Raw genomic sequence first — 19,447 nt, forward strand, 5'->3', positions numbered from 1 at the left:
AATAACTTTAAAATAGGTGTGCTTTTTTTCAGCCAGTACCATGACCATTCTTCACTGCTCGTTTACCCAAAAAAAAAAAGTCCTAACTTTTTGAAATATTTATGTCTTTCCTTTGTGCTCTTGAACACATAATTCATGTGTTTGTGTATACTGTGTTATATACATAAATGTGTTCTGGTGCATGCATACTCACATGTACCCTTTTATCTCTACAAACAGGATGTTTAGAGAGCACTTTTCTGTAGAAACCTCCATACATTCACATGGCTACCTGTGTGTATGTTGAAGTAATTTTGATTTCATAAAGTTGTGAATAGTAAAAGCTGAAAGAATTTCCAATACAGGGCCAGTAATAATTTAATTTCCAATACAATGATCCAGTAATAATTTAGTGTTAATATATAGTTTTGGAATGCAATACAAGGCACCAACAAAAAAGTTTAATGCAGAGAGTCTTGGGCTAGATTTGATTTGCAACTCGCAGAGCTCACAGGTTTAGCACCTTCAGGAATACAGAGTTTTCTGCACCCCAGATGACACTGTGACACAGCCACCCCTCCCAAGAGCCTGCTGACCATATCAGCAGCCCACAGATGCTGGCAGAAAAAGTACAAATCCTCTGCTTCCTTTGGCACATCCTCAGATTGATGCATTCCTGGTGTTTTCCCAGAAAACCAGCTGTTTATTTTACCACTGAGTTCCTTCTCAGTGGTAAACAACCCTAGGAAGAGGGGATTAGAGCAGGGAATTGAGGTTCTCATTGTTATTTGCACTTATCTCCACCAGGGACATTTTACAAGGAAACTTTACTCAGTAATTTCTGTCCTACCTTACCCAGCTGACAAGAATGCTCTAATTAAACACAACTGCTGCTATAGTCACTGTAGTGACTCTCTCAATGTGGAATTAGCTGGTAGATGAAAAAACAGATGTCTGTTGTAAAATTCTGCAAAATCTAAGACAATATATAAATGCTAAGATAAAAGGACTAAAGGCAATATGATTAATGACTGGAATTTGCTGTGGTTATTGCTGGTGTCTCTTCTACTGATGGAAAAATATCATATATGATAAGTTAAGTAAATGCATTGTCATATTTCTTTATTGACTTGGAACCACAGAGGAGAGCAAAACAAAATATTTCTCAGATGAGAAACAAGAATTATTTCTCTTTTAAAGACACTAGTAAAAACAGTCCTGGTAGAAAATTCTGGTACATGTCAAACCCAGGAATATTCTTGTTTCATTCCAAGCAGTAACAATTCATTTTGTCTGCAATTGCTCTTCTTAGTGCATAACTTCCTGAAAGATGCTGCTGCTTTTTTTCGTATCCTTTCTCTAGGTATAATCATCTTCAAGTGTGTGTTTATTTTCCTATTTCTCCCTATTGCTTCAGCTTTATTTTAGACAGATATGTTGGCATGTTGGCAAGATTCAAATGTTCAATTGGAGATCATTGTAAGTTTCATTTTTGTTTTATGTAAGTAGTCATATTAAATAGGAAGGCTGAAAACAGAGGTAAAAGTCAATCTCCAAGTACATTAAGAATTTTGTAGGTTGTACAAATCTCACACTGAAGCCTACAAGAGATTTTTCTCATCTAACACACCTTAATACTCAATATTTATTTAGTATTTGATAGCTCATGTCTGGAGAGGAATAAAATAAAAAGTATCCTTGTTTCAAGGAAATAACACAAATAAACTATTTGCACGATGAATGGAAACAAAACCAAAAATAAAACAATGAAAGAGAAAGAAAGTCATTAGGGAACCAGAGAGTCCTGTTGGTGGCCATATTTGAATATATCTCAGATAAATAGATTATTCAGGACTGTCTGTGAAGGTCAGAATCAAATCACAGATCATTCACCCCCAGTTAAATTAAAGAGATCAGAATGAAGAATCCAGGAGAAAGATAAGGTTTAGGAAACTGCCCAATTTGGCTTTGTCAGTGACAGGTGTATGGGGGGAGTTTTGGCCTGCCCTGCATCACCTTTTTTTTGAAAGCCCCAAACACCTCTGGCTTTCCCAGGGCCTGGCAGGTGAGTGGCACATGTTCCTGGGGACCAGCACTGGGATGATGGGAGGAGCCAGGTGGGGACTATTTCTTCCTTTGTTAGGCTCAGAGCAGCTAGAATCTCCCGTTTGATGACACTGTGGCTCTGCTCAGGCCGGTAAAGGTGTCAGGACACATTTTGCTTTTGGCAGGTCAGGTGTCGTTTCCTGACTCTTCCCTTTCTGTGTCACTTCTCAGAGTGAGAAGGTGCCCAAAGCTGAAGGGTGTGAACTATCCCACAAACAGAAACATCCCCAGAGCTGCAGGTTGAACCTGTGAGAACTGTGAGGTTGCCTGTGCAAAGCCTGCTTGGACAATGGGCTTTTGTGCTAACTAGCAGCAGCCTTGTGACAGCAAAATGGAAACGCTCCCTGCAGCACACATGCAATATTTGTATGACTTGACCCTGGCCTTCAATTCTGAGTTTCTTTCACCCTATTCAAAGTAACAGAATAAAAAAGAAAAAGCAAGTACTACACACCAAAAGCCAATGGACATATAAGTAACTCCAGTGTGAAATATGCTGATAGAAATTTGGAGGTGTTGTGTGTCACGATGGCATGCAGCTATAAAACCACTCAAAGGTACAGCAGAGACAATTTATAGCATTAACATTCAAAGGCTTGCTAAGGAGGATCCTTATTCCTTGCCACTCTGCAGCACAGATATTATTAAAGGGCATTTTTGCTCACTTCATTATTATAGCAAAGGAGTATTTTTGCTTTCATAGCGTGTTCTGTAATCTTTTTACTCAGATGTACACAGGTTTGCACATCTTTATGTGTATAGATGTCTTACTGATGTATAATATTATATATAGCATGCATAATACTTTGCAAAATAGATCCAATATTCATATTGTTGTACTATTACATGCATAATATTTATAGGCCTGTTATTTATGTGTTTCATAGAATCTTAAGGGGTTGGAATGAAGGACGGACCTTGCTCCACCCAACCTGTGTTTGAACCCTGTCAGGGTTGGGGCATTTGCAATGTCCATGGGCAATCTGTCCACCACTCTCACAGTACAGAATTTCTTTCTGATATCTGACCTAAACTTATTCTTCTTAATTTTGTACCCCTTACTCCTTGTCATATTGTGGTATTCACATGCCCTCTGAACAGTGAGAAGCTGTGAGCCAAGAAGAGAAGAAGGAAAACACAATTCTTATCTCTTTTGCTGTGCCTGTGTTGTGCTAAAGTAGAATGCAATATGGAGATTGTTTACCCAAAGTGAGGATGTTTTGTTCCCTTGGCCTAGCAGGGCCAAGAAGTGTGTGTGTGTGTGTGTGTGTGTGTGTGTGTGTGTGTGTGTGACTGTCACGGGACAGTCAGGAGAGAATCAGAGATGAGTGCAGTTCTGTGCAGTTGTGAGCCAGAGTGAGTGCCTGGCAGATTCAGTCTAGATGAAATGGACATAGTGCAGTATAATAAAGTGATTCATTGGCCTTCTGATGATGGAGTCAGGTGCATCATTCTCTCTCCCCTTCATCGGAGTTGCCTCTGATTTACAATATCATATCACTGCAGTTCCTGATGAGGAGTCACCCTCTGCCTTCCTGGTATGCCCCCTCAGATATCAGAAAGTTGCTGTGAGGTCTGACACAACCTTCTGTTCTCCAGGCTGTCTCTTTGGCACTCCAAGCAGTCCCAAAAATCCTCAGCTGTCCTCATAGAGAAGATGCTCCACTTTGAGGCCCTCCCCTAGACTTGCTCCAGTGGTTCCATGTCCTTCCTGTGTTGGGGACACCAGAACTCTGCACAGTACTGCAGGCTGGGTCTCACCAGAGAGGGAGAATTACCTCCTTAGACCTGCTGGCCACACTTCTTTTGATGCAGCCCAGGATACAAAGTGCTCCAAATTTGTAATTTGGAGAATTATTTGTAATTCTTCCTAATTGTAGGAAATCTATGCACTATCTTCTAATGTTACATGGATTTAGTAAGTGTTACATTGTTGCCTGTAATCAGACTACTCTGACAGTATATCTGCTTGCAGAAACATAACCCCTTGCTTTAGAGCAGACAGTCGTGGGTCCTCAGTGAGACAGTCAAAGAAGGAAATTCACAAGCCCCCAGTCTTACTGGAGCTACAGTTTTCCTCTTCCTTCTGCAGTCCTCAAGTGCCAAAATAACTTTGAGAACAGTGTGAAAACAATAGAATACAGAAGTCACAGGTCCTAATAAATGTTTGCAAAAAATTGAGTTCAAAAGAAGTTTGGAAAAAAATTCAAACCCTCTTGGCAAAGGTCAAAGATTGACCACATGCAGTTTGCAGTTTAAAATGTGTAAAAAATATTACCATGTCAGTTGCACAAAGCAGTGTCCAGATGTTATTTGTATGTAGCTGTACTTTGGAGGTTTTGGAAGGAGCAATACCAGCAAATGCAGTTCAGCTGTTTAGAAAGGTGGATGAGAATTTTTGTTGTAGGATTAGCTGGCAGTCAGTGATTAGAGGAAAGGATTTTGCTCGCGTGGCCTGACGTCTTCCTGCTGTCTGTAGCAGAGGCCATCCAAGAGCAGTGGTTTTGCTGCCCTGCAGAGAATGGGCTGCAGGCCCACAGCTGGAGCCCACAGCCAGCTGCTGGGCTGAGAGAGAGCTGTGCTACAGCCACAGGCAGAGCTCAGGGAAATCTGGGAAAACACCATCCTGAATCTCCTGTCTTTAATCTCAGTTTGGGGATAGATTTACCAGGGGGAAAGAACATTTGCACCCCTTGCCCCTTACACCTAAGATCATCCTTGAGCTCACAGCCTGCTGAGGGTGCTGATCACCCTCTTCCTCATTTCTGTCTGTATTGCAGCTCTTCCTGGGGTCTGTGCAGAACATTGTCTGAAGGCTATCTGGGAACATATCCTTAAGCCCATTCTGTCTGCTGGAGCTAGCTGAAATTGTCCCCTCAGTTGAGAGGCCAAGAATTACCATGGAAACATTTGCAGCAAACTCTCATGTCAAAGCAAATATTTCAGTGCTAGTTAACAGATTTAAAAAGATGCTGATTGGAAGAGCAGCATGCTTTGTTCCCTTTATGAGGTCACTTAGCTAATCTGCCCAGTAAATCTGTTTGCTGCACGTGTTGCTCTCTGCTGACCTTAAAAGTTCTTGTAAAAGATGGATTGGAGAGTTTAGAAATAACACAAAATACCCTCAGATGTTATCCCTGACTTTATGATAGCTATGAAAAACAGATGACCCTGGCAGTGCTTTTCCTTTGGAAGTTAATATCTGTCTAGGAACTGTTCCTGGGCAGGAAACTGATGAATGCATGGTGCCATCTGCAAGGGAGTCAGTCTGTCCTGTAACAGCAATGGGACTGTCACAAAAGGCTCTGTGCTGATGTCCCAGCCAGACACTGCATGAATCGATGGGTTTGGTGCTTTCCCTGGCTTAGGGGAGGTTTGAATGTGTCCTTTTATTGCTTGGTGTCGCTGCTTCTGCCCACTGACTGTTTCTTACTTGTAAATATCACTGGCTCTCCTACCTGACCCTTGTTTTATTTGACCATATAGACAATTTGTGAACACAACCCTCAGCTTTGCCATATTCCCTCTTGGCCATTCCTGTTTTTTATCAGCATTCTTTCCAACATGATTTTTTAAGTCTTACCTAATGGACATTACCTCCTACTTTGGAGTACCAGCAATTTTCATTAGCATACTACTACATCGTATTAATGATAATTTTGCAAGATCTCTCATTTTTAATTTGTGGGTAATTCTTGTCTCTTTTTTTTTTTCCCTAGACATATTGCTTATAAACACTTTGGCAGTGTTAGTGCAGCATATGTTTTCACATGAATAATTTAGTAGTTGTACTAAAGCACTATCATCCTGATATATCAGTCTGAATATGCTGAATATACTGGGTGCTGATTAGTATGGAAAACAGCACTGTGAGAATGAATTTAACACAGGAAATATTTCACATGCTAAATGTATTCAGTTTTCAGAGAAATATGAATAAATATACAGCTTTTTTTTTAAAGACTCCTTATAAGTCCTTGCTCTTGTGCAACAGTATAGCAAAACAGGATTTAAATTTACAAGTAGTACAAATAGAAGATTTGCCAAAAGGTGGTTTTGTGAAGCTCAAAATCTACATGGGCTTGGATCAAATTTGCCAAGTACTTTCAGTTGTAAACATGTGAGGCTGTTGAGCATTCATCATACCTTGTCAGAGGGACAGTCAATGTCCCTTCTGCTTTTTCTGTGTCCAGTGATTAATGTTGTCAAGCAAAATGTAGGAGACCTGTGTTCACTGCTGCCTGTATTGATCTGAACTATAATTTTCTTGTCTCGACAATGCCTTAACCAGCTGGATAAAAAGAAAATCCCAATAAATGTTTCCTCAATATTTACCTCTCTGAAACACACTTTTTATAACTATTAAAGCGTTCACTTTAGAGCAGGAGAGTGGCATGGCACTTTGGCTGGCCCATTTCACAAGAGGTGTGGATGGGAACCCCTTCAGTGAGAACTGGGTCTAGAGCTTGGAGTTCAGGTCCCAGAAATGTCCCCATCACAGGTGATTCTGGAAGAAAGAAGCAGTGGTGGAGGTGCAACCAGTCCTTCATTCCCTGTTGTTTTTTGTATGTCTGCCACAGAATGGAACATTTTGTTTCAGACTGAAGAGATGTTTTGACCCAAAGACACGTTGACAAGGAAGTTGTTTTGTTTTGTGTTGGCAGAACAAAATTAAGGGAGGGGAAAGATGTTGTTCAGTTCGTTCCAACTTGAAGAAAGAAAAAAAGAATTTGTTTTTTATTGGCACTCTCAGTCCCGATTAGATCATTGATATAGATGGGACAGTTGAACCTCTGTCTGTGCTGCTGCTGCTTAACATGGGGCAGAGAAGATCCCTTCCCCTATCCCAAAGAATGGTATCCTGAGGCAGAAAGCAGCAGAGCAACAGTTACCACAATCCAGGAGCTTTGTTCCCTTTGTAAATAGCAAAGAAGGGACAAAGCACAGGTAAAACAGGTGAAGAGGAGCCTGAGTACTGGGTGAATAAATCATGCACTGCTGGAGCTGATTTAAGCCACTTCCTCCAAGAGCAGGGCAGTGGTCTGTGGCCTGGGCAGCAGACAGGTGGCTGGACAGCTGGCCAGGGGTTGTGGCTTCTCCTGTGCCTGTCCCCTGTGCAGGACAGGGGCTCTGAGTGCCCCACCAGCCCTGGCACAGTCCCTGGCTGGCATCTTCCCTGGAATGCTGCTGGCCAGTGGTGTAAGAGGAGCACCCTGCGCTCACCCTGTGCTGTGCTGCTCAGCACACAGGGAAAGGGCTCTGCCCACCTCGCCTTGGAAAGTCAGTGGCCGAAGCTGCTGCAAGCCAGCAGCTGCTCCAGTCACACCAACCACGTGCCTTTCACAAAGAATTGCTTTTGAGAAGAAGGGAAGCTGAGGAAAAGAACCGTCCCCATCCCCTGAGCCATCCCAGCTTGTGGTACAAGTTGCTGCCTCTGCTTTTGCTTGGTTCCCTGACAGCCAGTTTCCCAGCCAGGTTGCCAGGCAGGGTTTCAGCTCTTCCTCTGACTGTCACAGTGCAGTGTTTATTCTGAAGCCCAGGTGATGAGAGATTTATTTACATGATCAATCTCTTCAACTTCAGTGGGACTGCTTTTCAAGGATGTGTGCTTTGGTCAGAGTAGGTCAGCCATGCCCACAGAGACTTTGTGAAGGAAAATATGCTAATTAAATACATGCAGGAGGCCACAATTTATTTAAATGATATGGGGGGTTTTATTTATTATAAGGAATACTGTTTTAATTGCTTTTTAAAAATTGCCAGCAGTCTTACTATTGTTTGTCCTTGAAAAATTGTCTTTTTTTCTTCTTTGCTGCCTATCTGAAATTAAAATTATGCCCGCTTCCCTTTTCTACTCTTAAACTACCGGTTCCCAGCAAAGAAATTAAAAAAAAAAAAAACATGCCTTTCATATAACAGTAAAGCAATCACAAAACAAGAGGAAACACACAAAACAAGAGGAAAACTCCACTACTGCAAAGACTCGTCAAAAATAAATTGCCAGAGTGATGGAGGATGGTATTTCCATCCCATTTGATGCTTTTAATTGCAATTCTTATGAATGGTCTGAATCTCTCATGCCTGAGTTGCAGCACAGAGCAGGTTATTTTTAGCAGCTGTAGCCCAAAGCTATTGTTGCTACTCTACAGTGGCATATCCATAGATACAATTTCTATCCTGCAGTTCCACGCTCAGTAGGTAAATGAAAAGCATTACCTGATACAGCATCTTTAGTAGCAATTAACAAATATTAGAGAAATATTCATTGAAAGGAGTCTGGAAGAAGATAAATGTAGCCAAAGAAATTGCTTTGTCTTGTTCAAAACCTCTGCAGATGCATAAAACCCAGAAAAAAGAGATTCTTTCTAAAGATGGTACAGAGGAAAGCTCTTTGAGATTTACCTTTCTGCTAAATACACACAAAAGGAACACCGGTTTTGGGGTTTTTTTAAGGAAAAGGTGTTTCTGCCATTTGCAAATAAAGGTTAAGTTTTGTGTGGAAAACAAATAAAGTATGTTTCTGCTTTCACCGGGGAGTTTTAAATTTTTCAGTACAAGGCAGTTGCTGGAAAAAAATAAGTCTCCCCTGTAAGGAATTAGGCAGTTTCTCTGTTGAACAGTGCATTTTCATTAGGGTGAACAAAGGAGACTGCTGGCTGGATTGCAACAAGCAACTTGACATCGAAGGACGAGCTGCATTTATCTGAAGGCAATTCATGGGTTTATAATGGACAGCAGGGCCTTTGTCTTTGCTAAGAGTCTTCCTGTGAATAGCTCTGTGATTCATAGCCAAATTATAGTTGCTTCCTACTATCATGGTCTTTTTAATAGCAAGGTTCACAAAAAGCTCTCTTCAAATGCTAACTGGCACTAGAGAGCTTTCACCCATTTTTGGTTGTTTTTTTAATTTTCAGTTATTAGAATCAGGTAAAATAAATAGGAAGTACCATTTTTGGTCCTTGCAAGGATTTAGGGATTTTTTTTTTTTTTTTTTTTTTTTTTGTGAAAGATTCAAGTTCGAAGCACAAATATAATGTTTTCAATCTTACACATTTTTCTCCTAATTAACCTGGTTAACCAATTATAGATACACTAGAAAATCCATCCAATCAAGTACAAAAACCTCACAGATGTGCTGCTGCAGATACTCAGTTAAAAACATGTAAAGGCTTTTGATGAACACCTTGTAAGTACTTTGAAACCCTTTCTGACAAATGACTATATATTCTGTGCATTATATCATCATGTTGGTGCTAATGGGTGATATTCCAGACCCCAGCTTCCTTCAGAGAGATTGCTTTGGGGTGAATCAAAATAAATACATGCAAAATGTTATTCATAGTAGTAGCAAATGGTACCTCGTAGTAGCATGGAAGGACACATCAGAGCTGAGATTCTTTTGTGCTATGCATCCACAGGCATCTTTAGGCATACACAGTGTGCCTAAATTTGCACAGGTACTGCTTAACTAGACCACTGTTTCTTCAGGTTAAATTTGTGCAGTTTCTGGGGCAATCTAATGTGTGACTGTCTAATACTGTGTGCCTAATAATTGTCTCCATAAGTTGTTTGCCACATTGTGCTTTAATTAAAGGTGAGCTCTGATTGCCTTATAATATACAGAGGGCTGCAGCCTGACTGCTCACTCAGTAGATTGGCAGAAACTTTAGTCTTCCAGTCTACTCAGAGGTAAACAGGATTATTGCTAGCATATGCCATGAAATATAATTTTTTCCCTAGGAGTCAGTGGATGAATTTAGAGGCCAGAGATTTAAGTTTTTTTAACTCATGCTTAAAGTAAGGGAGAAGTTGAAATTTCTCAAACCTCACCTTTATTATTTTTTTCCTGAAGAGCATAAACTTAATATACTTTATTCTTACCCTGTACTCGGATACAATGGGGAGGTTGTGAGGTGAGAAGAAGATTTAATTCCAGTTTCAGCCAAATGAGCATTGTGAGAAGTGGTTTTCTCCTTTTTCTCCTTTCTACTGCTTGGTAGTGGCCAAGGACATTTTACAGCCCAAGGACAGGATGAGAAAACCCAACACCCCACTAGAGAGTTGCTGAATTGCCTCACATGGAGAATTCATTTCAGAGGAATGATTCAGCCTTGAGCACGTAGTTTTGCAGCAGCTTCAGACAGAAGTGTAATCTAATGCTCTGGTCTGAGCAGTCTCTTGCAGAACTTGCACATGGTAGTTTCCACCTTGCCCTTGTCCCCTGCATTGAGATGGATTTTCCTTCTGAGCTGCTTCAGGGGGTGAACACAGAGAGCCAAGAAGTCCAAAGTGAAATGAAAATGTCTGCACTGCTTGAAAGGACAGCTGTCTTGGATGCCAGTGGTAGACATGCCAGAGGAAAAAAAGCCTTGATGTCTTAGTGATTGACAGAATCACAGAACAGTTTGGGTTGGAAGGGACCTTAAAGATCATCCAGTTCCAACCCACCTGCCATAGCCAAGGACATCTCCTGCTAGACCAGGCTGCTTAAAGCCACATCCAACCTGGCCTTGCACACTCCCAAGGGTGGGGCATCCACAGTTTCTCTGGGCAACCTGTTCCAGTTCCTCACCACTTTACACTAAAGAATTTCTACCTAATATCTAATCTGAAGTCTAAAGCCATTACCCCTTGTCCTGTCACTATGTGACTCTTGTCAAGAGTCTGTCACCATCTTTCCTGTAGGCTTTCTTCTAGTACTGGAAGGCAGCAACTAGGTCACCCGAAAATCTTCTCTTCTTCAGGCTCAAGAATCCCAAATATCTTAACTTGCCCTCACAGGAGAGGTGCTCCATCCCTCTAATCATCTTTCTGCTCATCTTTCTGCTCATGAACAGTGGACCATAAGGTTCCTTTTGTTTCCATACTCCTACATCTACAGATCCAATGGTAGAAATGAGCTTCTACTTTCTTCTCTTAAGTTTTCAGGCTCAACCTGGCAGCCAGGTACTCCCACACTACCCAGTGCCCCTGCACTACCATTTGTGTTCACTTTCTTGGAATCTCTCTCATTCGATCTTTCTTTTTCTTGCTCATAAGTCCACCCAATTCACCACACCTTTTTCAGAATAAAAATGTGCTGCTTTTCTTCCTGAACCTTCATCTTCCTCACCTGCTCATACTGGGGACTACGAAGATGTCTTATTTTTCTATTAAAGGAACATTGTGGTGAAAAAAACCAGACCAACTTATATTATTGCTTACCATGCTATAGTGTCATATTGCTGACAGTCACTAAGCAAGAAAAATCAGACTTCAAGCAATGTAGAGCTTGTCTCTTCTATATCTGCAGGTTTGAAACAAATGTAGTTAATAAGCCTACGTGCCAGATAAGAGCAGATAATTTTATGTCCCTTTAATTCTGAATTGGGGCCAACTTAATCAGGCTATGTGCTGTTTACTCTCATTGACTTTTCTCTATCAGACACCTTGGCTGTTTACTTATGGTAGTGCTTACCCATCATTTATCATCATGTAGAACTGTAACCTTTTGGAAAGCAGTAGTCAGCATCACTTTGCCAGTTTTCAGAATGTGGACAGACTCAATAACAGACCAAGCTGTCTACATCAAAGTGTCCTGAAGAAGAGGCAAACTGGGCTGTTTGGGGGAGGCCACTACAAAATTTGTGAACTACCTGGACTTCACCCGAGAGTCTCCTGGATTTCCCCATGGCTTTCTCCGAAAGGTAAAAATGTAAATGTTTCTGAACACTGGGAAGGAGTCTTTGACACAAGCTTTGACACATGAAGGCACCTTATGTATCTCTAAGACAACAGATGGGGCACACCTGCTCACTTCCATTCATTCACTACTGAGTATCAAGATTTAAAACCAGGACACTTTATTCATTTTGGGTAGTTCAAAAAAATAATATCTGAATCCTGTTTATTCAGAAGGACAACCAATAAGGCTTTCTTTGGGTATTCCAATTATTCTGAGGCTATTTTGCATCAAGCCCTTTTTAATTATCAAGGCTCATTCTATCATATTTGTGGATGTGCAACTCATATTCTGCACACTATCTGCACACCACCAACTGCATGTTTGGACAAAGGCATTAGGCTGTCTCACTGAATAGTGAAATTGTTCCATGAACACACTTCATACAGAAACACAGACTTAGCAGTGCAAACTGCAATAGTACTCCCAGGAAAATGAACCTAATTTCTTCCTTCTAGTTATACAGATGGCCAGAAATATTGAAATCACTGAAATGACTGCAGTGAGTTTTGGTGCCTGTTTATCATAAATTCTGTGATCAGGAGAGATTCTCTCTGGGATCAGACAAAACATACATGGGCAAAAACTGAAATACAGGAGGTTTCCTTAGAGCACCAGGAAACACTTTTTCACTGTGAGGCTGAATGAGCACTGGCACAGGTTGCCCAAGGAGGTGGTGGATTCCTTATCCTTGAGATTTTCAAAAGTCTTCTGGATGTGGTTCTGGACAACTAGCTCTAAGTGACCCTGCTTAAAGAGCAGGGGTTGGACCAGGTGACCTCAATAACACCCTCCAGCTCTGTGACTCTGTGATTCAGACATCACCTAGAGGAGCTGAGGCATCAGCATTTGGCCCTCAGTTGCTTTTATGCAGGGGAAAATCAACCCATCTCTTAAAACATCGTGCTAAAAGGCACTCATAATGCAATACATAGAAAGTGAAATAGGGTTGAAATAAGCAATTCTGGCAACAACATTTAGAATGTAACATTTTGAACTCTTAATACAATTTCCTTGGCTCTCTGGAAATACCTGGTTTGACTGAAACGATTATTCTTCAGAGATAATGGAATCTTTGATTTTAGTCACCATTTGAATAATACATCAAGATTTTTTTTTTTTTTAATCTGGTGAAAGAAAAGCAATTGCATTTTTCTTTTTAGGAACAATCTGGTACTTCTATCTTCAAAGCTGTTATTTACATATCAACATCTTTGTTCATTTCCTCTGTTCTTTGGCCAAGTGTGAGATTACAATGAAAGCCAGAGAAGGGGTGGCAACTCCATCAAGTCAGATCAAAAGAGGCAAAAAAGAGTAAACAGGGCTATTAGGAAGAATAAACAATAAGGGCAAAAAATAGTAAAATTGCATGGGTTTTGTATGTTATTTAATTTAATTTCACATTTCTTTGCTAATTGTAAATCTTGTAAGAAGTATGAAAATAATTTTTCCCTTTTAACCAGGTTGGTATTTTTCCATTTGGCAAATTCACCACTGCATTTATTTTCCCCTCCCATACGTTGAATGACAATACAATAAAGATACTTGTTACTAGTTTTTTGTGTAGGAACAACTTTTCCTGTATGCTTTTTTCATAAAAATATTTTGTTGTCCCATGATGGCATCATGGGTAGTAACAGCATTTCTAGTAAACTCCTAATGAAATAAAAGCTAAGTATGTCATGATTTACTAACAGCCAGTCATATATTGGAGTAGAATTTGGCACTGTCTTTATATAGTTTTAAAGATGTTGAACCAGATTCAGACATGAAGTAAGATGAAGGAATAAAAAGTGGAAGACAGAGATTTGAAGAAGAGACTAGAGGCATGCCCATTCTTTAAATGGCATGGCATCAGATACCAGTGCACACTGCTGCTACTTCCATGGAAAAACAAATGTGTTCTTTTTCACCTGTGACTAAACATCTTAAGACACTTAATGCATTTACAAGCAAACCCCTCTTGGTAATGAAACCAAGAAAAGAATTTATAGCATTGAGACAGAAAGCTGTAGCTGAGGAAGGAAAAAGGGAGGGAGGATGACAAAGTGAGACACTTGAAAACAGAACACTGAAGAATGATAAAATCATATTTGTTATCATACTCTTGTCTTACCCTTTGACTTTTCTCATATCCAGTCCTTGTAAGTTCCCACACGTTGGTGGCAACACAGTTTGTCTAGTGCAGGGGTAAGCTGAGTAGTAAGGATACAATGTAGTGCTTACTCCAGGTGGAATATTAGACATGAAAAAGTATTGAGGAAATTTTTTGTCTTTGGGAAAAATAATGTATTTTAAGTTTCTGTGCACATCTCACTGACTGATGGCTGGGGCAGATGTGAGCTATTCTCTGCTTTTCCAGGCAAGCTTAGGAAGGGATGTTGTGATGTCTCTAGATACAGGAGGTGGCTGTTATGATCTTGAGCTCTTTTTCCCTCCCCTTATGCTTTCTTGTTTCTTACTGTTTGGGACGAATAGCTGTCACCCAGGTGACTCACTTGCTCTTCTGTGCTTCTCCAAGTGGTTTGCAAAACAGGGACTTCTACACAAGACCTTCAATAGCAAGTCTGTTCTGTGAATTAGAGCAGAGTCTGAAAGAGAATATGAGCTGTGGGTAGAAGGATTTTTTCAGCTATCAATAAAGTACAGGTGTCTCTGAGACTGGGTGCATCTTTGAAATAATAGGCACTGCCACCATACAATGTGTCAGATGAAGAGAGAGTGCATTGCTCTTCTGAAAACAGGAATTTGAGCTGAATGTAATTGCTCATGTGGACGTCAGCCAGTGCACCTGGGCTCAGTCACCGCAGCAAACCCTAATTCCTAAATAGAAATTCAGGGAAAATGTCCTGTGGCACCATACAAATTCTCAAAACTGTTTTTGTAGTTTATATATTCATCTTCACTTTCAGAAATGACATTTGTTCCTATGTCTAGCACCTAATGATCAAAAAAGAAATTTCTCTGTAACTCTGTCAGGACTGTGCAGCTAATTAGGCTGAGACATCAAGATGACAAATACTTTAATCCTTTTACTTCAGATATTTCAATATTAGAAAATACAATGGATGGCATACTTACCAAAAAGTAAATATACTTTGACTATACCTGACCAAAAAAATATCAGTTTGGTTTATGTTGGTTTTAATCAGCTAAGTGTCCAGTCAAGTAATCTGAAGCATATCAAATTGCTGGCAAAATCTTGGTTCCTTCTTCTTACTGCTCAGGCAGAGGAATTTCAGCCCCACAGACCCTGGGCTGACTACTTGCTCATGTTGGAGTGGGTGAACACTGCTCATCCTCCTCCGCACTGGTGGAGTACTTTTTATTAGTTACAAAGTGGTAAAGCAAGCATTAGTCCTGGAGCCAGTTTAGAGATGAGTTTTGTCTGGCAGTCCTTTACTGAGGAGCTAATAAAGATCCCTGGAAAGGATCCAGCAGGCATCTCCCCTGTTGGACATGTTCTGCCACAAAAAACACCAAGTCTTCGTCATCTAGACAAACAGTAGCACGCTGTCTTTTATCCACTCTCTTTTAGTGCTAGAAGGACCTCCCAGCTGCACAGGAACTTCCCAGCTGGCAAAAGGAGATGTCTGATGGCAATTGATTCCAGCTGAGGAATGGCATCAGGCCCCAGCTCTAAAGTAGCCTTTTTGTCACGTGAAGTTTTGGTATTCTTGTGCTGAAGTCCATTCATCTGGGGCTTCTTCAGTGTAAATCACTATTCATCATCAATCATTTTAGACAGATGGCTAAGCTTCTAAAACCAAGTTTAAACCAGAGTTTAAAATCAAGCAGAAGAAATGTCTTTCTCTGGATATGGCCATAACTGTGACTTAGTTGAGCATGCTACAGAACAGAGGAAGGATGAAAAATAAGCAAGTTTCTGAAATTTTCTTGTGAAGTTTGTCACAAAACTTAGAGTAGCTGCTTATTTGAGGACGTAGAAGTTTTTGTTCACTACAGTGATGTGTGAGGTAAATCACAGGATATAAACTCTTGTAAAGAATCTCAGAGTCTTGAAAGCCAAGTGAATGCCTTTTTGAGGGAGAAGAGGCTATGCTAGGCAAGGCAGCATTATCTCTAAAGCCTCATTTCCTCCATAACTGAAGTCATTAAAGTATATATATTTGGACTTGTACTGGAGCATCAGATTGGATTTTTAGCCTTTTACCAGTTTTTCCTTCATTTTCTTCCCGAGGATCAATCTTCAGCCATTAGCTTTGATTAGAGTGCCTTGCTGTGGCTTGTCCCCTGGGCTGATTCTGTAAGCAGTGTTCCAGCAGTATTGTACTTTCATTGTGTTTGCAATTACAGTTCTCAAGCTGAATATCAAAAAAGGAAGAAAATTCAAACAGCAAACTAACAGGAAGATCTATCCCATTTAGCAAAGCAGCCAATACTGGGCTGTGATAACGATGTGAAAAAGAAGGACTCTGCCACTAACAATGTTTAATAAATTTTCTAAGATTATTATATTGCATCAGCAGGTATTCAGAACTGCTCTTTTTAGATGACTCATGTTAGGAATTTCTGATACTGGTATCAGGTGTAAAAGCAGTTATGTATCTTGTCACTGTATTAGAGATGGGTTTCCCAACTACTGGGAACTGCAGAATATTAGCTGACACCGAGCTTTCTGTGGCTAGATGATTTTTGCATATACTTTTCTAGCATATTATAATGAATTAAGACTACTGTCTAGCCCAGAAAAAGAAGGAAAATCAATGTATTTGAATCAAACAAATTCATTAAATTATTTAAATTAATGCATTTCTTGTGGATGATGACAATCAATTCACAAATAGTAGGTTGTGTTTTCACTTCAATAGTGTTTCTCCCACATGTGGACGTGCATAGGAGCAAACTGAATGTGGTGTCTAGAAAAAGATGTCAATCACACCAGGCTCAGCCTGCCAAATTTCGTTTTAAATTTATAGAGTTCTTCCCATTGTGAGCTGCATATCTGAAATACAATGGTCTTTAGTCTTGAGATTAATTCTTTATCCTTCTTTGACCTACTTTTGACCTCACAGCAGTTATTCATTCTATTTTCCACTATTTATATTTGGATTAACTTGATTTACAGGAAAGGAAAATGGAAAAGATAAGAAAATAACATTTTGGGAAAATGCCTTGACTAACATTGAGGTCAATTTGTGTAATTTTACTGAAGCTGGTCAGTTTACTCACACATATAGTTTAGTCAAATGCATGCATTTACTTTTCTTTTAATACACAGAGCTTTCTATTTGGGAATAATAAAATCTGGTCACAATATATTTAGCTTAATCAGTATTATAGAACATAAACTCATATTTTGGTATATGTATTAACAAGGCATTAACAGTTGAGGCTGGTGATGTAACATTATGTACTGTGCACTGCTTGGCTTCTTAATCACAGCATCTCTGAGTGCTACTGAATCTTTGTGTTTTAGAGAAGCTTTCAACCTGTTTGCTTTCAGCAGCACAACAAAGCTCAAGCAGAAGACTATTTAAGGAGGGCCAGATGGAATGTGATTTCAGCAAGTCCCTGTTGAAAATCATATCTAATATTTAAATTAAACATATTTTCATGTTCTCATTCAACCATCACTTCATCTTGGCTGTCTCTGAGGTACCAAACATGATCAAGGCAACCATCTGATGGCCTTCATATTATTGCTATTTCAATCTATTTGCATTAAAAAATGTGTTACAACACATCAGATAGACATAAAGCAGTTTGGAACACCTTCTGCAGACAATAGGGAAAATCAGGTGTTTTCAACTTGTTAGTTTGTTCTCATGTCAGATTTTGTGCTTACCAACCATTGGAGCAGCAAACTGGCAAATGCTGTGTTAGTGCCTAATGTTTTCAGCTGCCTTTAGATCAGTCAATCACATTAACTGGGTGATTGATATCTCACAGGGATGTTTTTTTCAGTTTAAGCTGATTGAGGATAGTACCAGTCCAAGTACCTGTGAGATCCTCTCTGTAATGGACTTAACAACAAAAAAAAAAAGGCATCACATAGCCATCATCTGGGGAAAAGAGGAGTCTCCAGTTCCAAATTTTAAAGCCTCGGTTCACCTCTGTCATTAGTATTCTGAGAAAGAAACACAGGATTCATCCCAACCTGCTTAAGAAGGCTAAAACCAAAGTTTAAGCCACATGTCTGTGATCTCATGACAGGAGAGTCATTGACCCAATCCCACAACAGGTATCTCACAGAGGAGCCCCGCTCCTCTGACCCTAAGCACTGCCTTGAGGACAGTACCATTTGCCTAACCTCAGAAAGCTGACATTTGGTAAGATAAATCCTATCCTTCATGATGTCTCTCACATGGCTTGATAAAAGACAATTAAATTATATCTGATAAAGAGAGCTGCCTGGTGGCAGCTGGAACAAAAACTTGTGAGTGCCAGTCCCACATACAGATGATGAGACTGCACCCTGCCATTGCATTAGAAAGCTTTCTTTTTCTAATGGATTTACTTCCTGCAGAAAGTCATGGTACGCTGGAAAGACTGTTTTGCATTTCTTATCTATGAAAATTAAGTTACATGGGGCATTTCAGGATTTCCCATATAGAGTTTATGCCTCTTAATATGCTCATCTCAATAAAAAATATGGCAGTTGAAGATGGCTCATGTAAGATACATGGTAATTAGTCATTTCTATGGCTCACTCTCTTACAAACCAAATCCACTTCTATATAAATGTCTAGACAGTACATTAGTGCTTTGTCCAGCCAGCCCAAGAGTATGTAAACGAGAAAGGTAAAAGGATTCCTGCTTCCCAAACTACTTGCTAGCATTTACCACACTCCCTGTTACCTTTTGTATTTTGGCAGATAAACCCCACGCGTGCAGGTCCCAAATATTTCAAGCTGTCTGTTGCACAGAACTCGTATGAGATTATATTTCCATACATCCCATTAAAATCAGTATTTTTTGTCCCAAGTGTTGATCTCAAAGAAATTTCAGATTTCTCTCAGTATAGTGTAAAATGAAAATCTCCTCTATTCACTGCATTGTGGGTTTTTTTTTCAAACATATTATTGACTAGTTTATAATACACTTTATGAAAGACTGCTCAATGGGCAAGATAATGTGCTTTTAGATTTAATATAGCATTTTCATGATGTAAATGGATGGAGTCATGCAGTTTGGGCCAAAAGCTTTGTTCCAAACAATCAAATTCTTTCTTCAAGCAGCCCTCCCCTCCCATTAAGGGCTAGGCATGCACAGGCTTGTCACTGTGGGACCCTCATGAAGTTTATCATCTGGAAAGGAAGGTACTAGCTGAAGACTGTGTGCAAGTGAGTGTCCAGATCCAGTCTGGAGGGATTCTCTGTATGGTACAGCACTGACATCTTCACCCAGGGCCAGGATTAGATCAGGATTAGATACCCATATTACCTGGCTCTTTACTTCTTCTTCATAATGTCATTTATTAACATGAAAACATTGGCTTGACAAGGTTAGCATTGACCAGATCCTTTCCTTAAATCACTGGCACCACTGTGGATACTGTGTCAATAAACAAAGGAAAAATCCCCTCAATTTGGATCGAATTCTTGTTCACTAAGGCAATGTAACAATGGATTTTTGGAGTTTGTTGTTCAGTGTCCAGATCAAAATCAAACATCAGGC

The 19,447-nt window shown here is 40.0% G+C and overlaps 1 protein-coding gene across 1 annotated transcript in view; it reads left to right on the forward strand.

Moving 5' to 3' along the window:
• KCNB2 (potassium voltage-gated channel subfamily B member 2) overlaps positions 1-19,447 on the forward strand; it is a 184,637-nt gene that overhangs the window by 90,263 nt on the left and 74,927 nt on the right. The gene's annotated exons all lie outside the window — the stretch shown is intronic.

The sequence above is a fragment of the Serinus canaria genome, chromosome 2 (genome assembly GCF_022539315.1).
Source record: "Serinus canaria isolate serCan28SL12 chromosome 2, serCan2020, whole genome shotgun sequence".
Lineage (NCBI taxonomy): Eukaryota > Metazoa > Chordata > Aves > Passeriformes > Fringillidae > Serinus > Serinus canaria.